This window comes from Amblyraja radiata, chromosome 17 (assembly GCF_010909765.2).
Source record: "Amblyraja radiata isolate CabotCenter1 chromosome 17, sAmbRad1.1.pri, whole genome shotgun sequence".
Lineage (NCBI taxonomy): Eukaryota > Metazoa > Chordata > Chondrichthyes > Rajiformes > Rajidae > Amblyraja > Amblyraja radiata.
This window is the reverse complement of record NC_045972.1, coordinates 11,687,642-11,714,537: the sequence shown is the minus strand read 5'-3', so window position 1 is coordinate 11,714,537 and position 26,896 is coordinate 11,687,642. Positions and strand designations below refer to the sequence as shown.

The following is a 26,896-nucleotide window of genomic DNA, read 5'->3' as shown; positions in this document are numbered from 1 at the left end:
GGGATATTGGTCGATCGTTCTGGGGTTTAGAGTTGAGGGACATAGAAACATAGAAAGTAGGTGCGAGAGTAGACCACCAGGTCCGTCGAGTGGGGACGTAGGTTGTAGGTTGTCCGAGGGAGAGCTAGGTGAAACAAATTCTGGAATTATGCACAGTTCTTGAGACCATGGATTTCCATCTCATAAAGAGGAACCAATAAAAATTTCGAACACACTATCAACAAATATTCAGCGATTTGAATAGTGAAAGGCCTGGATAGAGTAAATGTGGAGAGGATCTTTCCACTGCTGGGGAATTCAAGGACCCGAGGCCATGGTCTCAGAATAAAAGGATGTACCTTAGAAAGGAGATGAGGAGGAGTTTCTTTAGTCACAGGATGATGAATCTGTGGAGCTCATTGCCACAGACAGCTATGGAAGCCAAGTCAATGGATATTTTTAATGCGGAGGTTGACAGATTCTTGATTAGTACTTGTGTCAGGAGTTATGGTGAGAAGGGGGCTGAGAGGGAAGGATAGATCAGCTATGATGGAATGGCAGAATAGACTTGATGGACCGAATGGCCTAATTCTTCTCCTATAATTTACAAACTTATGAACATAAAATTGGTATGCTGTGTGGTTGGTTTCTTTCAATTACTTAAATGTTCATGACTTGCATTGTTTGTGAGCTAGGGTGTGGGATGTTTTACCCATGGGAAGCATGCAGAAGGTAAGGCATCTTCAGAATGTAAAGAAATCGGCCCTTCTGCCCACCAAGTCAAGGCTGACCATCGATCGGTCACTATAGTGCTACCTTATCCCACTTTGGCATCCACTCCTTATACATGAAGGGTAATTATTCAGAGGGCAATTAATCTACCAGCTGCATCACTGTGCTGCCTCTAAGTTATCAATGTTCTACCAGAAACAGTTTAGAAGTATCCGACAACAGTTGATGAAAAGTTCCCTGCTGTATCTCCAAAACTAAATCCAGGATGTGATTGGGGGGGGGGTCCAGAACCAGGGGCCACAGTTTAAGAATAAGGGGTAAGCCATTCCGAACGGAGATGAGGAAACACTTTTTCACCCAAAGAGTTGTGAGTGTGGAATTCTCTGCCTCAGGTGGGGGCAGGTTCTCTGGATGCTTTCAAGAGAGAGCTAGATAGGGCTCTTGAAGATAGCGGAGTCAGGGGATATGGGGAGAAGGCAGGAACGGGGTACTGATTGGGGATGATCAGCCATGATCACATTGAATGGCGGTGCTGGCTCGAAGGGCCAACTGGCCTACTCCTGCACCTATTGTCTATTGTCTAAAAGGATCACAACATTGTCCAAAGAGCAGGGAAGAATGGACTTGACATCAGCACAGCCCAGATCCGAGAGTTAATATTCTAAAGGTTATCTAACTATGAATCTACATTTTCTGGTTACATGTGGATAATTTAAATTAAATGATTCTATAATTATTACTTAAAAAAACAAATCGAAGGACTCATATTTACAAATTGCATCACATTGCAAATCTCTGGAGCTCTTGTTAAAGTAAGTCCTTATTTTTAGATGGGGAAATATGACGACTATTTTTCATATTGAATTGATTGAATTGAATTGAATACCTTTATTGTCATTCAGACCTTATTGGTCTGAACGAAATTTCGTGCCTGCAGTCATACATACAATCATACAATAATAAACAACAATAAACACAAATTAACATCCACCACATTGTATCCTCCAAACACCTCCTCACTGTGGTGGAGGCAAAAATCTTAGGGTTACTGTCTCTTCCCTCCTCTTCTCCCTCTGCGAATGTAATCTTTGAGGGTAGATAGTTGGGTGGCACATGACATGTGACCCTATTCTTCCACTTATAGTGTGATGGGATGTTTACATCCATCTAAAGGAAGTATCAGCTTCTCTTAACAATTGCCAGGAATTAAATGCGCCATCAGACCTGCACTGAATGTTATAAATGAGATTAAAAGATCAAGTCTTCAGGTATGAGGCTTGAACGGCATTTCCACATCCACGGCTGGAATTGTAACTGGGTCACTGAGTTCATGTTTGAAGAGAAATTAGGAGTTTCAGGGAATTAGTTAGGAAGAACCTGTTCATTCCATTGAACTCATTTCATTGTCTTAACTTCAGACAACCCAAGGAAACTATTTCCTTCCATCTCATTCCTTGGCACTAATCATTCCATTCCATTTGAAATCAAGTAGCTGCTTTATTTCCATGCTTGGTGATGCACTGCATTTAATCCAAAGCAGAATATTATAGAATCATATACATTTCTTGATCTGCCCCTCTGCCCTACCGGTGAATTTGTCATTTTAGGCTCATCGCTGTAAGGAGGTAATTCAGGGGCAGCTGCATACACTTACAAGGAGAGTGAGGGAATGAATTCACCTGAAAGGCTGTCCCCTGGACTTAGGTTATAGTTATTGTTACAGGTTTAACAATGGCTGACTCACTTCCCCACTTTCTCATTAACTGGAGCATAATAAGAGTGGGACAAAGAAGAAAATAACATACAAAGAAAAGGTGGAATTCCTTTCCTGAGCGTTTCAATTAAATCAAATGACCTGGCTGCTGTCTGCGCCATAAATGAATAGCTTGAAATTGGTAACTGGTTATTTGCATTTCTGTAAAAATTTACAATGCAGAAATAGACCATTATACAATCTCCTCCCGCTCTTTGTTAGAGTAATCCAAAACTAATCCCCTGCCTCACACTCCACCCAGAGCTCGACAGACTTCCTCTGCCTCAACCTTTTGTTTGTTCTTCACTTGAAAGGTTCGCGTCTTTCCACCTCAAATAGTCCTATCTTCTTCAAACTTTCTTCCTAAGTAATATTTTTCATCGAGCTTTGGTGAGTTTCAGATTCCTTTCCATATAACTAACTCGCTGGCAGTGGTACAGACATTCATACAGTAATGCAATTGATCTCCTGGTTCTATACAAAAAGGGCCCATATCCATTACACTAATTCCCTGCACAATTCTGGAAACAACAATACATTAACTTGCTCATATTCCCCCTCATTAAACCTGAAAAAGAAATAATTTGTATTTCAATACAGTGTATCTCAAAGTGCTTCTCAACAAATGAAGTACTTTTGAGTTGTAGTTGCTGTCAGAGTAAATGCTGCAGTTAATTCACATGGAGTAAAGATTAAACCAAAAAGCAATGTAATAAATAAATAGTCAGATCATGTGGAATTGTAAAATACATTTTAGGCAGAGATTGATTAGGAAGCGTGTCAGAGGTTTCGAGCAGAAGGCAAGAGAATGGGGTTGAGAGGGAAAATTAGATCAGCCATGATTGAATTGCCGAGTAGATTTGATGGGCTGAATGGCCTAAAGCCCCTGTCCCTCTTAGGAGACCTAAACAGCAACCTCTGGTGACCTTGCCCGCCACCCAAGGATTCCATGAGGTCACCGGAGGTTATGGTCACTCTCCCTAATGGTCGAAAATGGTTTCCGCGGTGGTCGAGGCTTCATCTAGGTTGCTGCTATTTTTTCATCATGTTAAAAACCAGCCTCGACTAAAAATAGGCTGCCGTTTTAAAAATCGATAATTTTTTAGTCGCAGGTCTAGTCGAAGTCGGTTTTCTTCAGTCGAGGAAGGTTTTCAACATATGCATGGGGGGTGGTAGGAGGTTGCAGGTCACCTCGACCTTGATTTTATTTTGGGTGGCGGGCAAGGTCACCAGAGATTGCTGTTTAGGTCTCCTAAGTGGGACAGGGGCTTAACTCTGCTCCTATATCATATGGTCTTATATTTTGACTTTGCCATCAGGGGAATCCCCTTGGTATTCATTGAATAAAGACCTGGGATCATGCACAAACATCTGAGAAAACCCAATGGTGTTATCACTGAGCAATGTTACCTGAATAGCAGCACCTCCACGCTACATCATTCTCTCAGTGCTGCAGTGAATTTTAAAACTAGACTACATGCATGGGTCTATAGAGTGAGATGAACCCAGTGGGAATTAAAATAACACAATGTGCATAATAAGAAACAGTAGAGTAGAAAATAAGAAGAGTGAAAATATTGCCAAACATACAGGGAAATAGATGAACTGTAACATCTGGATCACCGTATATTGAGTTATCCACACATTAATCACAGGATCACTGACAGCTCAATGAGGTGTAGTTTGGGTATTTTCTCCTGATTTGGCTCTGCAATGTTATATGGCTTGGGGGCATGTTGCAATGAAACATAGAATTATTGTGGGGGTTGACAGGATGAATGAACTCCTCCTGCTTAGGGGTGTCTAGAACCAAGGATCACAATCTCACAATAAGGGGTCTGCCCTTCAGGATGGAGATGAGAAGAACTCTCTTCACCTAGAGACCAGTGGATCTTTGAAATTTCCATTCAAGACATTGGGTCATAGAGCAAAGGAACAGATCCTTCAGCCCAACTTGTCAACGATGACCAAGATGCCCCATCTAAGCTAGTCCAATTTGCTCACATTTGGCCCATGTCTCTCTAAACCTGTCCTATCCATGCACCTGACCAAGTGTATTTTAAGTGTTACTACTGTACTTGCCTCAACTCCCAGACGACCTCCATCATTGAGCGTATCCAGAGCAGAGAATGATAGATTTTTTTAGGTATTCAGGGAGTCAGGGTAAGTCAAGTCAAGTCAAGTTTATTCATCACATACACATACGAGATGTGTTTAGGATAGTAATAGACCATAGACAATAGACAATAGGTGCAGGAGTAGGCCATTCAGCCCCTCGAGCCTGCACCACCCTTCACTGTGATCATGGCTGATCATCCACAATCAGTACCCCATTCTTCCCTTCTCCCCAAATCCCCCGACTCCACTATCTTTAAGAGCTCTATCTAACTCTCTCTTGAAAGCATCCAGAGAATTGGCCTCCACTGCCTTCTGAAGCAGAGAATTCCACAGATTCACAACCCTCTGTGTGAAAAAGCTTTTCCTCATCTCCGTTCTAAATGGCTTATTCGTAAACTGTGGTCCCCGGTTCTGGACTCCCCCAACATCGGGAACATGTTTCCTGCCTCTAGAGTGTCCAAACCCTTAATAATCTTATATGTTTCAATAAGATATCCTCTCATCCGTCTAAATTCCAGGGTGTACAAGCCCAGCCGCTCCATTCTATCAACATATGACTGTCCCACCATCCCTGGAATTAACCTGGTGAACCTACGCTGCACTACTGAGGTAAAAGGTCAGCTGGGATCCTTCTGAACAATGGAGTAAGTTTGTGGTTGAATGTCTATGTCTGGTTCCATTCTGTACCTTCGTGTATTCTTAAAGGTGCTAGTTAAATGCAAGAAATTGAAGTTGTTGTTTTAGTGGGCATCGCTGTTGATGGTGCAATGGCGTATAAAACTTGTTTTATACTAAATTCCTAATTCGTGCCCCTTAGGGTATTTTAGGGTTTATGCAACTGCAGGCCTTGGTTGAAGTAATAAGATGCAATCATGAGCCTAAGTTTCCCAACCAGCAAAATTAAATATGTATTTTCAGACAACGACGGGGCCTTTTAGCAGCAGAAGCAAAAGTGATGACGCTTGCAGTGGTGATCCAAACAGTTATGATATGATTATGAATTTTTGAAAGGAAAACAAAATAGCATAAAAGTATAAAAACAGGTCAGCATTGGCATTTCAACTGCTGAAAACAAATGACATTGAGTGGGCTGTTTCTCAACATACAGTGGGTGAAATTACAAACAAGTTATTAGACGTTTGTAAGGGTGGGAGGGTGGGAGTTATAGGGAGAGGTTGAGGAGGCTGGGTCTCTATTCCATGGAGCGTAGGAGGATGAGGGGAGATCTTATAGAGGTATATGAAATCATGAGAGGAATAGATCGGGTAGATGCACAGAGTCTTTTACCCAGAGAAGGGGAATCGAGGACCAGAGGACATAGGTTCAAGGTGAAGTGGAAAAGATTTAATAGAAATCCAAGGGGTAACTTTTTCACACAAAGGGCGGTGGGTGTATGGACCGAGCTGCCAGAGGAGGTAGTTGAGGCTGGGACTATCCCATCGTTTAAGAAACAGTTGGACAGGTACATGGATAAGACAGGTTTGGAGAGTTATGGACCAAGCAAGTGGGACTAGGGTAGCTGGGACATTGTTGGCCGGTGTGGGCGAGTTGGGCCGAAGTGCCTGTTTCCACACTGTATTACTTTATGACTCCAAGTGCTTGAATATTACTCTCAACATTCATAAGATTCAGCTGTATACTAAGTGTTATAGCTGATTGTTAGCTGCCATCGTTATTTTGATGCTACAGTGGCCCTAGCAAGCCTGGGAATAAATGAACGATGTCCGGGACTAAGATCCTATTTAAGTACTGCACTGGATTGGAAAATGATCTAATTTGTATTCCTAATAAGGCTCTGGAAAACTGGCAACCTTGCCTCTGTCCTGTGTTCCAGTGTACAGGCTGAAACCTCCAACGTGATTCGGAACGAAGAAAACAGAAGGATTTAAACAAACATTCAGTAATCATTGCTGAATCTCTGCCAAGCTATTCCAGATTCTTGTTGACTATTTCCAGAGACTGATTCAGTGGGAGGGTATCTCTGCCAGTTTCACCTAAAAAAGGAAATTCTGGGAATCAGACTGTTGGTGGCCTGTGGCTGATATCAGTCTACCTAAAGGATTTTATTCCTTTGGTAAACCATACAGATGAAACCGAAAGCCAGCTTGCAGCCTCTGAGGATCCTGTATCCTTGAGTGAAAAGCTTCTAATACTATAATGACCTGCAGTTTTGTATGCTAAAAATCTTATTTCTGTATCATGGTGGAAAAACAATTTAAAAACCAGTAAGCAAATGTACTATCACTGAAATTGCTTTTCATCTTGATGTGTGGATCCGATTGTTAGCACATAGGACTGCATACCATTATATTAATAGACCCTTTCCAATTCAGGCTCTTTATACAGCCAACAGCAGCTGCTTTCTTGTGAGAAAATGAACACCGCTGACTCAAAGCTACGGAGGATGCCGAGAAAATGGAGACTCAATGTCTTTTTGGAAAAAATAACATTTACTGTTATCACTGTTGTTCAGCAGAAAGAAAATGCCTGGGTTTGACATTAAGCTTGAAGTTTTTGTCTCTAATGTGAAAGCACACCTCACTGAATGCCATAGTTAATTAATAAAGCCTATGTGCATGGGAATTACTTGAATATTCTACAGTAAAAATTATGGGCTTATCTGCAAGCATTTGATTATTGCAAGATATGTAATTTAAGATTTTTTAAAAGCAAAGCTAAACCAATCAAGTAACGGATGGACATAAAAAGCACTACTTACAACACATCAGTTTAACATCAAGTAATGGATCTATTAATAGCACATCTATTCATTTATGGCATGTATAATTTTAATCAACACTTTAAAGGTATAGCAACATCGGGAAAACTGTGTTCGTTGTTTTTTTTGTGTTAGTTGGCGGAAATGCTGTTTGTCATTTTCATGACAATGACATCTTTCACGTGTGACAAGGTGGTGCATTTTAAGTTATCGTGTTGTGAGCGTGAAAAAATGGTATATTTGATGAAGACAAGGACCATTTTAAAGAATATAAATAACTGTTCAAGTAGCTGTTTTATGATCAGGAAGGAAATAATTCAATTCAGTTTCTTAATATGATGGTATTGAAAAATTAAAACGTTGGGAGACACGCCCAATCTCCCACTTTAGTCTCAACATGTGAGACACCAGAGGAATATTGTGTCAAATGTCATCAAACAATAAGTGGCACATTGGGAGAAACCCCAGAAACATCACCCTTGCATAACCTTATGCATACACATAGCTACATTTCAAGAGGTACTTCAGTGTTAATCTGTCCATTGTCCCCAGCACTGTTCTTTTATAAAGCTTCATTGGTAATAACCTCTTAACATTAAGATGGATCCATACATTTGGATCATTAATCATCAACCCATTCCTTCTCTCCAGAGATGCTGCCTGTCCCGCTGAGTTACTCCAGCATTCTGTGCCTATCTTTGGTGTTAATCAGCATCTGCAGTTCCTTCCTACACATTAGTGTTTATGTTGCATCCACAGCATGGCTTGGACAGTTGTTCATTCAGCATTTTTGTCTAATTTAATGTATAAATTATGTGACTGATATGAAGCATCTTAAGCTACTTGGAGGTAGTGGAGGGTGCCACATGAATATATGTTCTATATGTATAATTATGGTTCAGTATAAAGAACTAAAGTTACTGCTGCAAATTATGAAAAAGTATGCATTTATACTTTATAGTGTCTTCCTTAAGGAGGCTGAAAGCTCCTTCAAAATAATGAATTACTTTCGAAGTGCAGTCACACGTGTTTGTCAGAAAAGTGTGGCATCAAACCTGCAGACGAAAGTGAGAACAATAGTCGATGCATTTGTCCTTTCGTCATATTAGAATCTGGGAAGATTGCTTTTACTTTTCAAATAGCATTATGGGATGTTCTGCATCCCTCTCAGCAACTGAAATGGCCCTCATTTCATGGCTCATGTAAAGATGTCCCAATGTGCTGAACCCCTGACCTTCTGATTCATAGCCAAGCTGACGTGATTGTGTAAATTGTAATAGAATATTCATAAAGAGTACAACATATTACATGATAAACTAGCAAAGCACAACTAGAGCAAAGTGGTTTTGGTGCAATCTCTACTATCTGTAAAGAAAATGTGAATTACTGTCTACTAATTCAGCATAACAACAATATGCAACACGCCCAGCAACTGCATTTTAAACCTTGACGTTGTTTACAACATAGCAACATCTGAAAGACCTGAAATATGAATTAGAGTACACACGTCTCTGTGAGAAATAATTCAGTCATTCAGAGGCTGACTTTAAAGGCTAAAATATTTCCAATTTAAGTAGACAGAAGGAAATCGGATTGTTTTCTTCAGCAGCGTATAGTTCTTTCACGATAGAGGCTACTGTCGAGAGAACGGGGGAAAGGATTGGCAAGACCAAACTGTGAGTTTCTGTACCGCAAGGAATAGAAATCTACAAAACAATTACGGTTTGATTAATTAGTCCCAGAGAATAATAATTGTCATACTTATAGTTTCATTATTTTCCCATATGCGTATGTATATGCATATATACACGTGTACACATATAAATATACGAGTTACATGATAATAGAATGTATTTCAATAACGGAAGAAATGGTTTCTCGTTCGTGATATCAGTTTGGAAATTTGTTTCTAACGCCTTTTGATGTTAGACACTGTGGATGCAGCGTAGATGTCAGTTAGTAAACCAGGGAAAAACTATTCGCCAACACTTTAACTGTTGCATAAATCAGTTACTAATTCCAATCGAAGGGTCGGCGGTGTAATATATTTCGTTAGTTGCCGTGTGGTTACTATTGATAGCTATTCGCCAACAAAATGTATTCGTAGATGCTTTCAAAATGTTTCAAGTGCGATGAACTGGGACTGGCTGTAATATACAGCAGGTGTACAGAACTCCGCTGGTAGCTCTTCCCAAGATCGGAGACATGATGCTAGGAAGTCAGAATCAGATCGAGACTTGACAATAAAAGTATTATATTGGAAAAAAATACCTCTGCAGAATTGCATGCTTTGAATTGTCCCGAAGTTTATGATATTGTGATCTGATTGTTTTGATTAGTTTTATGCACAATTTATCCCCAACCGTTAAATGTTGAGAATGCCTTCAATATATAAACTGCAGGAGAGTGAAATGTATTGAAATGCCCCGTTCTGTGCTAGCGGACACGAATGAAAGTGTAAATCTCTCAGGTTATAAAACGAATACTGCAAAGACTTGTATCTAAATGACCAGTGGGTAAACTATCATTGCATAGTGACCACTAACTGAAAGAATGAGCAAATAATCCATTGCTAACATTGAATTTGCAGATGGAAGATAGACACAAAAAAATGCAGTTCACAAAAGGAATTCCTTTCCTCCAGAGATGCTGTCTGACCCGCTGGGTTACTCCAGCTTTTTGTGTCTATCTTCGGTTTAAGCCAGCATCTGAAGTTCCTTCCTGCACATTACCAGATGGAGATTAGATACTCCTGCAAGCGAGCACTTTCCTGGCCAAGCATGAGGTTGCCTTTTTTCTCTGGGTATTGTAGTCCGTTTAGGACGAGGTCCGAACAAGTCAAATGTAACCGAAGCACGTTTGTGGACTACAACGCCCACAACCCTTTGCGAAGCAGCACCTTCGACAACCTTTGCAATCGAACGCGTCACCTGTCGGTGGGAGACGTCACAATGTTGGTCCTGGGAGATCACGTGAGGCGCTCAGGTGAGGTGTTGGTTGGCTGGAAGGTCGATACGAAGGGAAATTCCATGCTCTGAGCCTCTCAGCTGCTGCAATGAAACCACCGACGCCATAGACCTTTAGGGCAACAGGTCAGCAAACTCCACTCAGTGCTTTTGCAAACTGCAATATGTAAACCGTTGCCAATTATCTGTATTCAATTATTTTGCAATCAAAACTCAAGTTGCACTCGTTTACTTTTGAAATTATCTTGTAATTCCACATATCGTGTTGCGGGCTGAAAGGAAAAAACAAGTTGATTGCGCTCATAATGATTTAAATAAATAAGAATGATATTAGTATGCAATATCAAGGCTGCTTAATGTAGCTTGGAATTGCAAAAAAACGAATATATAATTCGAACATTTGCATTTCGTGCATATCATACTTTAAATGTGCAAATATGCATCATATTGTTTGATCAATAAATGGCGTAAAATATATATTTTTCACCGTTTAATACTTGATGTGAGAAAAATAGATTGAAGCACATCAATTTTATAAATATCGAACATCGAAAATAAATGTTAATAAAAGTAAACAGGCTTTGCCTATAAAATATTGATTACTGCGCAATATTAAAAGATGTGCGTAAATTGTACGGCGTTCATATTTATATCTAACACTTACTTTCAGCTTTTCAAACCGTAATCAAGTAGGTAATCTTCGAAAATGCTAATTGGAAAAATTGCAAGAGTTCCGAACTAGTTCAATAATATTAAATAGAGAAGAAACGGTGCAATATTGTTAATACTTAATAGATAAAATATCAAAAACTAACAGTATAAATGTGTATATTACAAACCAAAAAACTTGCACTGCAATGTTTTCAAGTCTGAATGAGTTAAGACGTGTCCATATAAAAGTTTTACTCTGTATTCTATTGGGAACTTGCGGCTGATGACCTGTTTCCAAAAACATGAACGTAGTATGTAGCCAACTGTTTCAAGGCACTGCTGAAGGAACTCCCCATGTGTGCTTGCATGCTCACGACAGCAAGACAAATAGGGGGAAAAAGGCTGGGTTTTATTTTGATATTTCAGTAGGCAACATCATTTTTTTGAATGCAAGAAACTACTGCTAATAAAGAAATTTGGGATGCTTTCATTATGAACAAATTACGCAGCACATTTTGCATGATTACATCAGTTCGTTAACTTATGTACGCGGTATGGACACGCAAATGCTTTAAACAGTATACTGTCTGTACGCGTTTATGTGTATGGAGTTTTATGTTTAAAGATGTTTAAATACGTAAACTGCATTGACGGGTTTTAGTCTGTGCATCATATGGTTCTATTGAGGTCTCCCAATGTGTATGTATGTGTGTGCCTGCGCCCGTGTGCACGGCTCTGTGTCTCATATATAAAGCGTTGCCTGCCTCTGACCATGGGAGTGGAGTCTGGGCCAACTACCTATCCTTTTTATATGTATAATCCTTATGTCTGAACAGCTATTTTCGACCATCTATTACACTGTTAGTCATTTATTTTAATCCAACATGCGGACGACCCATCCTTTAAAAAGGCATACTGTGAGTATGCTGTACTTAAATGCTGTGTTCTTAAAGGTATCAAGTGAGACTTGAAACTGCGATGTATTTGTATCACTGAGGAAACTCCGGGCAACCTTCGGGACCTGTAGCCAATCAAATCTCCGTTATTCCTGTCGGAGTCCCCAGTCCACTATTATTTTTTTTTAAACGTTATATCGCAGGTCAGCCCCATTGAAATAGTTCAGTCGATGTTATTCACGTCAATTAAAATAGGTAAACCAGCAACGAACATGCGTTTCAGCGCCCGGCAATAAACAAATATAATGTTAAACGGAGTGGAATAGTACAATTAGTATATATTCGTAAACATTTTATTTTTTTATTTAGGAATCTGTTACGATTTTTGCTTATTATTAAACCCAGAAATGGATTTCTTTCTTATCCATTATAAAGTGCACATTGTCTGGGAATGAAAATATAAAAGTTATATCACGGAATAAAGACGATTTCGGTGCATTAGCTATTGAAGGAAAGTAGGAAATAAATACAGGACTTTGCTATCCTTCAAAGTTTGGTTCTCGCGTGGTACCTTTTTGGCAACAGCCAGTGGACGCATGCTATTTCCATGGTACATTTGTTAAATTTGATTTGCATAAATTATTTTGAGGTAAACGTTTTTTAAGATGTATCCTTTTTCATTTGAGGGATGAAGAGTCGTTTTTGACAGAAATGCTAAAATGTGCATCATACATCATGTTGGTAATGGGAATCAGCGCTGTATACTGCCGGGGATTTTTTTTTCCCATTGAAATCTTATTGCCAAAATTGTACAACAGACATCAAAGCGTAAAAAAAAAGATATCGGTTTTGGGAAGGGGGGTACTCAGTCGACTTTTGAGACGATCTCGGAAATATTTATTATTGTTCTAAGCCTTCCACGCAAACATATACAAGAAAACATAACGGTTTGGCAACACCGTACAGATACCCTTTAGCTAACACCTGACTCACACACTTCAAGTGTGAAATGCAAACGATAATTTTCAGCGTAAGGATTCCATGTCATTAATCTGGAACACCAAAGTCAAATTTCTGAAACTATTGAAGATCATTTAAACCTGAGCCACCCGTCTGATCGCCGGTGCGTGATAAATAACGTGATTTTCCCGATTACCCTGAAATATTCGTTTGTTTGTTCAAAACTGTATAAATGCATAACAAACCTTAACGTTGTACGAATTAATATAACCAAGATTAATTATTAATTAAGGTGCTTTTCCCCCCTCTTAAAACACGCTAGACCTGCAGTGAACAATCTAGATAGAGCGAGAATGTATTTAACTCAGCTTAAAAAGTAGACTATAGTTTTAAAATTGCATCATGAATGTGCCTGAATGGGAATAAATAGCGGGTTTTTTTCTTTTTAAAAAACGTGTTTTTAGAAAGTTACGAAAACCAGCATTTCTAGGTATGCAGAGGGTGCAAAAATGTGTTTTTTTTTACTGTTAGAAAGGAGAAAACTATGGCTGTATAAATTTAAAATATTTTCCAAATAATTTCGACGCAGAAGATTTTATTTTCCATTTTCTTGCGTTTTTTTGTAATCAAACGTGTCTTCATCCCCCTCCTCCTATGTTCTAATCTAAACCCGTGCAATAGCTCCGGCGTACTTCAGAGAAGATGTTAGATTTGTTGTTGCCTGCATGTACATATTTACAGCTGGGGATGTGGAGCAGGTTGGGAAGGAGAGATGAGAATTGCTTAGGGCGGTCAACGATGAACATCAGAGGGCGCTGCCATTACACCTGCAAAAACCCTAGCCAGACACAACCACCGTCGGCCCATCCTTCATTCATTCAAGTCCACTATCATTTCATCCAAAAAAGAATCAGAAGAGAGAGCCCGGGCCCCGTTAAGCTGCCCCCGTACAAGCCCAGCGGTGTCCTGAAATCCCAGCACTTAATTGCCCTGGGTAACTATCACCACCATGTCGCTTTAAGAGCAACTTCCAATCCCACAATAATGTGATTTTTTTTTTTTGCCCATCCACAACCTCTGTGAGCAATTCATGTTTTATTCATCAAGCCACATTATACATACGTGGAAATGTATTAAACATATAGATTTTTTTTTTAAATAGGAAGCTTGCGGGAAAAATAACAATTGATCATTTTAACGTATATTTAAGCCTGCTTTTCTTGCTCTATGCCGCTTAATTAAGAGAAGCTCGGATATAGTACTTAGCGGTTAACAACACATTGTAAATAGGTCAGATAAAAAAAGACAGTACAACTCAACGCGTTATTCCTGTTAAGTGATCGAGAAGAAAATACACATCATTAGATGTGCTGATTTTTAAGCCGGAGCACGCGCCGAAGAAAGACTTATCAGTACTTTGTTAGAGCTGGTATGTTAAAAAACAAAACAAAATAGTAAAAAGTAAAATGCAAAGTATATTCACCAGGGTTTTAGTGACAATAGCTTGCTGTCTGTCTCTCTCTATTACTGTATTTAAAGACACGAAGCCAGCTGTATATTTAATGCAGAGTTGCCATTGATCCAGCGCTTTATATAATTGCTGAACAGAGAAAATAATTGTTGCTTGACACTGGTTTTCGCGTGGTATTCGACACTGTGCTCAAGCCCTTGGCTTTTATTTGTGTGGCTGGTTTATTTTTATTAACTTCCAAACAAGCATGAAAACTGTTCGAAAGATCGCCGATCGATTGCAGCAAATTCCGTTACATCCGCTCAATACAGTGAATAAAAACACCTTCTAATCCAATTCGAGCGAAGTAGCAATAGGAAAACTCCGACTGGAACCTGGACAAACTACTGTGTCTTTTCCTAGATTTCCTCGTCTCTTCTTTCAGGAAATTTGTCTGATAAATTTAATTCTGAAATGTGTTATGTGCAATGCAATTCACTCTATTATTGCCCCCTCAAATCGTCAACTCTCAAGGCAATGCGGACAGTGGGAAAGTTGGAGAGGCGCATGCCATGCAAAATATTGTATCATTTTAATTTAAATTGTATTTAAAACGATTTTATATCGCTATCTTCTTTGACTGTGTAAACGTTACCTACAACACATGAAAGGTGAATTAGCAGAAATATCCCTTTTCTCAGGTGATGTGGATTGCCAGTAATATACATCAGGAGAAAATCCCCCAATAAAAATAATATTTCAGAAGCAAATAAGAAAACGAGTATTAATTTATTTAGAAAAAGACGAAAGTATTGTCTTAAGATCCTATGTAGGTTTTTGCGAAATGTATTACAAATTGCGAACCAGGGTAAGATATTTAGCGAGCCGAACGCAAGTTTCTTACGTCTGTTTCTCAATTTTATCCATTCAAACGTAAACTTCTAGGAATTTTAAGGAAAGAGAGTTCAATAATCAGTGTAGAAGTAATTTGACTTCCTTAAGAAACAGTTAAATCAACTTATTCTTGCGAAATTCACTGTCAAAAATAAATTCTTCCCAAAATAGTGAATAGTAGGATTTCCTGCTAAAACACCCTAAATATCACCATTCCACTGTGGGTTTAAAAAAAAAGCCCTAAAATTGTAATCTTCCTAGGGTGTTCGCGTGCTGTTATTGTTTTGCGGATAATGCAATTAAAACAATGCATTACAGGAAGGGGGATTAGAAATTAAAGATCATCTGCCCACAAAACGATCGCTTAATACTAGCAGGGGTAAAAAAAAAAGCCCCCACGATGTCATGGGAAGAGATAGCAGGGGCTGCTGTTAATCAGGAGCAGAATTAATGAATCTATGCTGAGGGGCTGGGTTATTTTTTAAGCAGATCGCCTTATTATTATACATATACAGTAGATTCTTTATTCCCTCCCCCCTCTGGCTTGCATTTGTGTACCAGTCAGTATTTTTTTTTTCATTTTATAAATATATATCTCTATATTCCTGACTTTGTGGCTGACTCCGAAAAGCGTCACTTGAATATTGATCCGAGGTCGCTAATTAGCCCTTCCCGTCGTGCCTTCGTAATGAAGCACATGCGCACTGAATTAATCACAGCCATTTTTGCACGGAAACTAATTAGCAGAATAAAGATCCATCGACTTTTTTCATTGCGAGTTTCGCCCTCTTTTCCACCGCGATCGCTGAAATTTTTGCTCTAGGAATGTCCTGCCCGTCCTAATGCGAGTGTCGCCGGCCCCGAAGACTCTTTGTATGGGATCTTTACGAGCTGATCAGGATTACACCATTCCCTTTTCACAGACAGCAGACGGTGGAAAATCGTAAGTTTCAACTTTTTCTCCCCTCTCTCTCTCGCTCTCTTGCCACTTTGCTTTTCTTCTTTGTGGATGTGTTAATGACAGTAAATCGCCAGCGCCCCTCGCTATCTCCCTCTCTCCCTCCGACAGCCTTTAGCTTCTCTCTCTCTCTCTCTCTCTCTCTCTCTTCCTCTCTCTCTCTCTCTCTCTCTCTCTCTCCCTCCCCTCTTGCACTTTCTTTTTTTTTTACCCCCAAAAAAAAAAATATTCGCAAATGGTCAGTGACAAAATTACAATCGCACCCGAGCAGAACTTTGAACACTGAAGTTTATTATCATGATTTGTTTTTACCTGCATGTTTACATCCGCACCAACCTGATCTCGACCAGCCGTCAACACAGTCCCGACCCCACTACCAGCATTGTTTTAACGCAATGTTTTTTTTGGGGGCTTGCGAGCGGTCTGTTGAAGTAAATGTGATATCTATCTGCTTGGGGTTTGAGAGGATGAGAGCAGGGCTGGTGGATATGCCACGGTGCGAGCGCGGGAGTGAGGGCTGCTGGAGGTGCCGCCAGCTGCTCGGGGTCGTAGCCGGCAGATGAAGCCTGGAGCTCGGCGTGAGGGTCCGTCTTTCTCCGAGGGAGAGGGTGCGAGGGGGGGATTTCGCTTTGCTGCCGCGGCCGGGCTCGGGATCTCTTTCTCCGTGCCGTTTGGTCTCTCTCTGCCTCTGGCTCTGTTAGTTGGGATGCGGTAGGCTAAAAGAGGTTGGATTTCCAAGTTTTCTTCATTTTGTTTTCCTCCCTCCTTTTCGAGTCCCACAATCGCAAGCCGGCGGGGTTAAGAGTTTTTTTTTTGTCGTCTTTCTCTATTTTTTTTATCATTCTTTTCGGGATTTTGTTTTCATTCTTTCTCGGTTCCTGAGATGTTGGGTTGGGGGGGGGGGGGGGGGGGGGGGGGGGGGGGGGTGGATAGTGGGGGGGGGGGTGGAGGGAGCGGTGGTGTAGGAAAGCCTTGATCCCGTGTTGACTTTATTTTCGGATTCTCAGTCACATGTGATCGATCGGTTTTGGAGAATGTGTTTAAAAAGAGCCGGCGAGTTCGCGTAGCTCCACTCAGATCGGAAGAGAAATCCCGGAGGAAGAGAGGGAGAGGGAGGGAAGGAGAGAGAGAGAGAGGGAGAGATAGATGGAGTGAATGAAAGGAAAAAAACGCACCTCTTGCAGTGAGTGACAGAGATAAGATCAGACCGGGCGAAGTGGCCAAATGGGGAGAATGGGTGAAAGATTGAGAGAGTGAGAGTGAAAGATCAGAGGGGGCAAGTGGGGACGAGGAGGTGGAGACGTGAGGAGGGAGAGAGAGAACGGCGAGATGAAAGGAAGGGGGGAAAACAAGGGCAAAGGGCGACAGACGAAACGGAGAAGGGGAACTGGGGATAATTAAAGGGGGAAGCGAGCCAGCGAGATGCTGTATTGTTGGCGGAGACGGGAGGATGAAGGAGCAGGGAGCCCAGATTGGGACGAGATAACGCAGAGAAAATCAAAGGGACGCATCGACTCCCATCAGGGAGACTGGGACACCGGGCAGATTTAATCAGGAGAGGAAAAGGTCGGGGCAACTCAAAGAGAATGCCACAAGGAGATGGGTTCGAGGAGGAGACGGAGGGGGAGAAGAGAGAGGAATAAGAATAAAACGGGTGGAGGAGTAGAGAGAGCAGGAGTGAAGTGTTGTGGAGATCTGGGGCGAGATGGGCAGATAATCGAGGCTCAATGGGGAACGAGGACACATCAGTCATTGAGATCATTTGTACAGCAAACACCATTTCAGTTCATCTGATACTAGATCGAAGACGGGTTTTATTACTTTTGTACACAAAAATCAATGGGGAACGCAAAGTTTATTGAATAGTAAGACTTGGCGAGTTTCCCGTGCAACTTATATTTATTTTATACATTGTACACACACACGTCTAATTTTCAACGCGATTGTAAAATGTGTGGCAGCTCCAGCAGCTCGGATTCTCCAGCGTGATGCTGTGTGTGAATGTGATCGGGAGGGTTAGTTTGGCAACCGGGGGGGGGGGCAGAGATTTGACCCCCGCGATACACCCCGTCCTCCCCTTTCTCCTCCCCGTCCCGGCCGGGTCAACCCGAGTTCGCTGGCGGGCGAGAGGTGCGCGCAAGGCGGGCGGAGAGGGGGGTGGGGGCGAGGATGCGCTGTACCGGTGGTCAGGAGGCGATCACGCCGGCCTCCTGCCCCCCTCCGGCCGCAAGACACCGAGCGCCGGGGATGCGCTTTCAATGCGAGCCGCCGGCCGCTTCTCCCCAGCTAATGACGGGGAGGGAGGGAGGAGGGGGGGGGGGGGGGGGGGTGAGAGGGTCACGGAGGGGAGGTGTCAGGGTCATGATCACCAATTCCTTATTCATATTTCCCCCCAATCTGTAATGCTGTACTTTAATTGCGGTACCATTTTTGTGTGGCCCCTTCTTCACACACGCCCGCATTTTGGTCCGTTGCAGATACCTAGTCAGACCTATTTTTAAACCAGCACCTTGATTGCGTGTGCCTAACCCTGTAATTCTTAAGTGAAGGTCCCACAGTGAGACTCGGCGGCCCAGACAATACAGCACGGTAGAATTATTTGTGATGCGTTTTTAATTGGAGCTACAATATTTAGAAAGTGGACTCAAATGGTTCTTAAGTGCAGTTTGTTCACAAGCAACTCCAAGCCAATGTAAGTGATCCGTACAGTATATCAATTTACATGATAAGGAACGGAATGGAAATGTGTGCAGTTAGTGTTTTTTTTTAAATAAACATTGCAAAAGCGCAAATTTAATTACGCATTCCCGTCCATAATTCAGCTTTTCTTTCATTTGGGAAAGTAGCTGACATTAAAAATTAAATACGACAAGTTGCAGTTAATGCTGCTTCATTAGGGCACGGTGTGTTTTACTGGTGTTGACATTCGGCGTTAAAGACGGATGATATTCATTTTAATGCACACAAATGATTGAGGAATTTTAACTGTGAGGTGTTTATTTGCACCACCACCCCCCTTAACCACCCCCCCCCCCCCCCACCAAGCTTGATCGTTTCCATTTGTCATTTAGGTGTCTTGGAAGACTGTGATTTAGTGTTGGGGTATGCGCCGGCCGATTAGATCGCTGGCCATTCAGTGTAGGTATTGTTGTATGTTAATTCATCTTCAGATCTCTTTTTACGCATCAAAGCTGGTGCTTTTAAAGCCGTAAACTCACCCACAGTCGGGCAATTCACTTGCAAATGTGTGTGGGGGGCAACCTCAGTGGATCAGCTACTGGGAAAAGAGTGGACGTGTTTTGGCTTCCTCTTTATTTTTAAAGCATCAATTGACTCGCATTGTCGATACCGAGATGTAACCATTTTATCCCGCTAATTTATGCCTGTAGATAATAATTAGAGGCACGCAGAGTGGGGCTTTCATCTGTTCCCAACATTGAGTAAAATGCCAAAGGAGTTTATTGCCTACATTCATTGCGAACAATAGTGTTTACCAATACATTTGTTGGTAATTCTAAATTGGCAAGGACTGTGCGTCTGTGTGTGTGAATGCGCGTATGTACGCGTGTCTGGGGAGGGGCTCATGCTATTTGGTATTTGAAAAACACAGTGGTGTCAGAAGCCAGCGCTATCCCTTAATGCCTTCAGAGGCTGTCTTGTCTTTTGACAGAACCGAGCGAGCGAGTCACTGTTTGCTTGATGCTTTTCTCCCACCCAAAAAGGGAAGCACCGAGTGAAAGCAGTCTTAAGTGGATCATTGATGGGACGTTTTGTGAAGTGTGGACCTGTGCGGGGACTGTCAATATTAAACCTTCGTGGAAGCAGCTCGTTTTGTTTTGGCAAAACCTCTGCAGTTTCTAAGCAGGCGCTATTGGAACTCGCATTTGCACCGTTTACCGCAAATGTTCGTTATTGCAATAAAACGATTTAAAACGTGGCCCGTAGCATCTGCGAAGCTGCAAGTGTGATGTTTCTACATTTGCAGTTTTAGAAGTACATGCACATTGTCTACATCTTTAATATTTTTGCCTTTGATTAGAAAATACAGGAAGCTGGAGATTTTAATTTGCTTGGCGGCGACAGATGTAGAAAAGTCAGTTCATATTCAATATATTTCATCCTTTTGCAGTGTTTCAAAAATGTAGTTTACATTTCCTCGGCAAGATGAAATCAATACAGTATTTTAGCCAAACTTTGCAGAAAATGGAAGTAAAATTTTGACTTGCATGTACTGAAAATTAATATTGTAGTGAGTGTAAAGAGTGCTTCTATTGATCTGAATGGTGATTGTTTGTACTTCCTTGGGCAAATCCCATTCAATCTGGACAAGCATCCAAGTAGCAAGCGGTCCTCTGTTGGTCGGTTGGCTGATTGATAGACTAGAGGGAAAGACTACACTACTGAAGCCAGGAATAAAGGGCCGAGCACGCTTTCAGGTACCTGTGCTGTGAAGAGACTGCTTACTGAATGGGTGTGTGGGAAATGATGCAGCCCTTGACGATGCCAGACAGAACTGTAGATGTCAGGCTTTGCACGGCAAGCCGATTTGAGCAGCAAGGCAGAATGATTCAGATTAACCTTCGCTTGAACATTGTTTAACATGGGGCTTTGAATGAAATGCACGCTGGCACATTATGTATGTTTGTGTAAATTTGCATAAGCTTCGAAGCCGAGTACAATAATTGTGTTTGGTATAGTAGCTATGGTCATTGCTCTAGGGGGCGTGGAATTATGTTCAGTGTTTAGTCTTCCCTTCCATTTATCAAACCTAAACCCACCACAAAACAATACACTGACACTTGCAAATAGAAAGAAACTATTTTGTTTCCTTCTCTGTGAAAGGGGATACCACCAGGCAATAAATAACTTATGAATATATTGCCAAACCCAATCAATAGAGATAGTTTAACATTATGATAGAGAATATGCAGCTGGGAATAAGGTAAGCAGTGTAGTACTAATCCTTTGTTGATGAGTGAAGTCACTCATTGCCTCTTTCCGTGTCAGTTACTAAAGAGCTAAACAGAATCTAAACAGTGGAAGATAAAGTGCAGAAATTACTAAAGCCTTGTCTGCAGCCCATTTTGCCTGCAATGTGCTGGGAAAGAATGTGTGGTGTAGCCAGGAATGGTGGGAACAAACATGGACTGAAGCGGCCTTTAGTTTGAGCACAGTTACATCTGCCTGGTGTAGACTTTCTGCCGAGATAGACAACATTTGAGTAACAGCGAGTATGGGGGACAAAACTATGCTAAACAGGTTTTGAGCTGTGCGTGTATACCTAAAACAAACTTGGTACTGGGACAGAACTCAAGCCAGTTCAGACAAGGCTCATTTCAGCTGGATTTGCATTTAAAAATATAACTGCCATGTAGACACTAAGCAAGCCTCTGACACTTTGGGAATGTTGTACATTTTGTTTGCATAAAATATAATAAAATATCTTTCAAAATTAATTGTAACTGGTAGAATGTTTTTTTTCTGAGAATGGGATTTGCGGGGGGGGGGGGGGGGGGGGGAGGAGGGAGGTTGGGGGAATCAGGTAATCTGTTTCTCCACAAACTCTGTGCGTATCAAATTTTTATCATGGTTTTCAGAATCTCCAAACACGGGTTTCTGATTAACGACCATAACAATGAGTTTAGTATCAGTTTAGCTATAGATACTGTGAAACACTTCGGGGAATGAAACAATCAGCTTTCCCAGGATTCATTTATTTTTCAGAAAATGCTCAAGTCTGTACTTGCTTTGACATTGGTGCAGAAATGTTCGTCGCAGTCTAAATGGGCCTATGTTGTCTCAGACTGGCCTATCGCCACACTCCTGGACTTCTTTATTCAGCATTTAAAGCAGTTGTAGCATTCACGTGGCCAGTTTGCAGCAGCGGTATAGGCTCCAGTCCTTTCTCCCTTCACTCTGATTAAGCTTCCTTATTCCTATTCTCACTTCCCTTGTTTCAAACACAGGCTTTGAACTCTGGCACAATCATATGTTCAACGTTCTTATATCACCGCTGGCACAGGCAAGCTTCCCCCTTTTCTTTAATGGGCCAAAATAGCAAATGGCACAGATAAGGGGATTACATGGTACGTTGCTGCTTAAAATGGACCGTACTCGTAGCATACGCCGTATTTTTCCACTTGGAGAATTCCTCATCTCCGCTGCCTTGTGGGGGACACAGAATGGAGGTTCATTTCACAGAGGGCAAAACCAACATTGGTGGCACCGTTGAGATTCGAGGTGCAGTGGGGATTGCAGAGGTGAAAGGGTAATGGAGTAAAAAATGAGCCGTGGGAAACGAGGGAGAAGGAGCAAAAGTTCAATGTACAACAGTGTAACTCTTAATATACCATCGCCCCTCCATTCGTGAAATAAATAATAAAATGCTTATGCATAAAATATGATGAGTGCTTGAAATGGATTGGCACATGCCACGGCAATATTCCCAACACTCTTACAAATTAACAGTGACATACTGAGATTTGAAATCCATAGTCACAAACCACTGGTGTTGTTTTAAGTGACACTTTCAATTTGTATTCTTAATCTCGAGAAGAAATGCGATGGGCTATTAATGCTGAATTTTAGCTCTTCTCTAACATTCTCTTTGTATTGACACAGCTTTAATTGAGATTGCAGGAATCCAGCTAATCTATCCCGGCTAGTACGTTTAGAGACAATTATAATGATTTCTGGATCCAGTAAAATCTGCATGAAAAATAATAAGGATAGCGGTATAATGACCTGGGTACAACTCACAATGTTCATCTCTTGGAATGACAAGTAAATATCAAAACTACTTTAATATCTATGTACTGCAACAGAATAAAATAAATCATCAAAGTCTGTCCATCCTAACAATGACCACATGCAAAATTATTTGATCTATTGTCTGGCTTTGAAGCGTTATAGTCAGGGTGTTATCTTTCTCATTGCGTCCTCGAACACCTACAAGACTTGAAATGTTGCCTTGGTTTGTATCATCCAGTGAAGTTGTTTTCTCGAAGTTTTTAAGTGTATGAATGCATTATGAAATGAAGGAGTGATACACTTCGCTCGTGGAATCTTTCTCCTTAGTTCCCTTCCTCCCTTTTCCTGTTTCTTTCTTTCTGTGATCCATCGCAGTTAAAGTAAAAAGCTAACCATGGCGTGCGGCTTTACTTTAAGGGCGTGACTTGAAGGAGACACAACTCCACCAGATAGTGGGTTTCCAGTTTCATATTGGTGAGCTGGAATTCGTTGGCTCAGCTGAACCTGTTTTAGTTTGCTTCCAGTTTGCTTCCAGTAGAGTTGGTGAATTTCGCACCATTAACCCAGGAATGGAACTGTTCTGCCCCTCTCTGGCATTGCCTGCTTATTTCTTATTGCATACGTAATTTCTTTAGCAATGCAGCTGCTAGGAGCTCGTACCTTTTGCAATTATAGTGGGATCTTGTGTGTGAATGCTTTGGTTATTTATATCAGGCTTCCTCAAGCGTGTGTTTTGTTGGCTGGGTGGGAATGGAGTAAATTCATTACTAGAATGTTACCAGAGCCTAATAAAAACCATTGTGTATCATGTGTATATTTAAATTATCTATATGGAAGAGCTTGTGATTAGTTTTTATTTCTCTACTTGTATTGTGATGTAGTGTGAAGAAAGGAGGATTGGATGGATGTTTTGGGGTTAGTTGTCGTTTGTAGTAAATGTGGTAAAACTAAAAAGTGGGAAAGTGATTTTGTAAATACTTTAACTAGACAGAATCTGGTTAGAATGAAGAGAAACAGATTTTACTAAAGAGGGAAAACGCTAAAAAGGAAAAAAAAGTACAATTTGATGCACTTCGCAGAAAGTGGAAATGTCATTGTGTGACATAGTATTCTAACTGTGTAACAGTTACTTTCAATCCTACTTCATTTTAAGCCCATGCTAATAGAATGAGCCAGTTGTGCATGGCGGAGGTAGCTAGCCTGGTCAGAGGCTTTTGTGATTCCTGTTTTGTGATCAGCTGGTAGATCAGATGGCTTGTTCACCAATTTCATCTGAAGGAGAAAGTAAATTCCCCTTTCTCTGCTTGTCTTACTGATTTTCACACAAGATAGGAAACTGCCTGTTTGGGAAAATTATGGATGCAAGCGTGCATTTAATTAAAATTGGTGTACTCAACTGCCGCTTTCCCCAGGCCTTTTTCAAGTAACCTCATTGAGAAGAATGTGCTTTGCTAAATTAATTTGTAGCCCTTAGTTACAATTGTGCATAATCTCTTAATGTAAATTTTAGCTCAGTATTTTGAAGGCCATTTTGTAGCACCTCCCAATGCAAAGTAAAGATTAATTTTATCTTCCTTTAGGTGAGGAGTGGGCATGAATAAGCTGCCAAAGTGTTCGTCCTTTGAACGTGGTCCATTAGTGTCTGAAAACAATGATTTAAGGTTTAAAATGAAAACATGGAAGCAGCCTCCTGAGTCCTGCTGTTGGGATGCTGGGGGTTTAGCTGCTGCTTTAAAAAAAAAAGAGTAGCAGCAACATTGTACTTACAAACAACAATTGGAGCTGGATTGGGCATTACAGATTGGCACCCCTGCCTTGTGTTTGCCTGTTTTTATTTCACGTATGATATTGCTTGATTGGAGAGGGGGGGGGAGCGTTTTTCTCATTCTGTATAAGGGCCAATCATGGCCGGCGCCAGTATCCAGGTAGAACATTAATATTTGTGTTTCAAGTTCCTGACAGATGGAGCTTTGACCCTGCATGAAGCTGTCGGCTCACTCACTCAAACTGAGTGATGCTGTGACCTACCTACAGGGCTGTGCGTGGTGCATTTGCGTATGCTAATAGAGTGACTTGCTGTGGCTTGTTTTACAGTGATTTGTGCATGCATTTATATGCAAATGCTAACAACTGCTAGCTGGTTTAATTACATTAAGGTATTGTTATGCTGCCAAGTTAGTGAGCTGAGCATATTTGTACCTCAGATACGAGAAGGGTTAGTTACTCCCACACCCTGCAACTATTCCTGGATGGTGTATGTTCACATTATTTAAAATCTTTTAGCACTTTGTGACCCCAGAATATCATTTTAAGTTGTGTTTTGAGAGACACAAATCTGATGTTATTTTTGTTGGTTGCCTGTTTTTTTAAACGTAGACATTTCACCTGAAAGGTCACCACTCAAAATATTATTGGGAATTGCACTAAACCATGCATCAATTTCCCATGTGGGTGTGAGAAAAGGCAGGGCAGGGTGGATTTTGGAAATGTGCAGAAGCTCAAGATGTTTGGGGAATTTTACCCACAGGAATAACAAAGTGGTGAGGTCCTGCGATCCCTGTTTAAAAATAAGAATGAGCGGTGTTTTGGTTCTCCTTGCTGAGGGAAGGAGCCTGGAGTGTTCTGTAGGATTTCGACAGGCATGCAGGCATAATAGGATCAAGCTGCAGAGTAGCCAGTTGTGTACCAGCAGTGGTCATCTTCCTGGTTGAACAGCGCCGATGCTTCTGCTCAGAGGTTAAGGTATTTGTATTTCCCTTTTTCCGTTCGGAGAAGTGGGCTTTCATGTGAAGAGAGACCAGTTTGTAAATTTGCACTTCTCTGATGTGGACTTGCATTTTCTTTTTCTTCTCTCCCAAGTGTGGTCAGCCGGAGGATTCCTCCAGCTCATGTTGTTGTTGCTTATAGGTTGCAAAACATAATAGAGACTCGAACAGCGAATGTGCCAAAGGTCATGATCTGAAACGTGAACACTCTCTTTCTCTCTGCAGACCTCGCCCGAACCTGCTGAATATTTCCAGCATTTTCTGTTTTCCTATTTTTTTTTCTGCTTCTGCACAAGAGAGTTGCTGACCAGTGCAGGGAGAATCAGGCCTGTGTTACTAAGTGCAGTTGCCACTGACTTTGGCCATGTTTCTGAGAACAAACAAGGACACTGTCAGTTTATGCTGAAATTAGATAGTTTACAATTGAACGCTATTAGTCAATATGCATGTATAGTCCATTTATCTGTTACTTTGTGCGCGTATGCATTTTTCTTTCTACGTACATAATAACATAACTTTTAGATTTCTCGGTTTATATCTCCTCGTGCTTACAATTGTCAAGGTTGATCTGTTGGATTTATTTGAAGACTGTGGTTATTTTTGTTGGCAGATTTGGAATAAATTAACATTTGTTTTAATTATACGTCTTCCTCTGGGGCCTGTGCAGAAACCCACCAGTATTTAAAAAAACAAAACCTGAACATAACTTGTGAAATTTCTGCTTGACAATGACTTGACTTGCTGAAAGTGTGTGCTGGGATTTGCTACTGCGATGTGTAGTCAGTGGAATATGGTCCGTCTTATAGGTTGCATGTTTATAGATTAGACTTTGATTATATCACTGCAAATGCCATGGTTCTTCCCACCAGTCAGTCATTGTCATTGATCCCTCATCCATCTCTCAACAGTTGGTGTCATTGATGGCAGGCCTGTAAAGTGGCCATCTAGCTGAAGTGATCTCAGCTCTTACACGTCGGAAAATAAGGGGCGATAGTCGTATATAAGTTCCTGCAACATAATGGACGAAGAGGCATGAATTCTGCAGACGTGAATCCCTCTTTCTTTACCTGTAAACGGATGAACCCTGCACCTAACTTACTTATATTTGACCATCTATCTGTGAGGAAGTGGAACGGCTCCTGCCTGGCACAGGCTGACCAAAATAAAGTTGCTTCATGACTTTAGGTTAAATATTTCTGGGTGGAGTTGAGAATTAGAAGTGCATGATTTGTGTACTTGATTATTTACTCTCTCTCTGTCTTCCACTTGTTGATGGAAGGAGAAAATGGCAGAGTAAGCTGAATG

General features: G+C 41.1%; 1 protein-coding gene and 1 long non-coding RNA gene across 5 annotated transcripts in view; one reads left to right on the top strand and one right to left on the bottom strand.

Annotated features, from left to right (window-relative positions):
• zfhx3 (zinc finger homeobox 3) overlaps nt 1-26,896 on the top strand; it is a 1,217,643-nt gene that overhangs the window by 721,356 nt on the left and 469,391 nt on the right. Inside the window, exon 1 of one of the 4 annotated variants that reach the window (XM_033035750.1) lies at nt 10,227-10,393. The exons of 1 other annotated variant lie outside the window; for it this stretch is intronic. The gene's annotated coding sequence lies outside the window, so the exon portion shown is untranslated. Of the gene's footprint in view, nt 1-10,226; nt 10,394-15,836; nt 16,062-18,453; nt 18,769-26,896 lie in introns of those variants that run through there. 2 more of the 4 variants (XM_033035747.1, XM_033035749.1) reach the window with 2 other exon arrangements.
• LOC116982498 lies at nt 7,104-16,975 on the bottom strand. Its single transcript, XR_004414473.1, has 2 exons — nt 16,389-16,975; nt 7,104-10,539 (listed from the first exon to the last, which is right to left on the bottom strand). It is a non-coding gene; the product is annotated as an uncharacterized LOC116982498 (long non-coding RNA).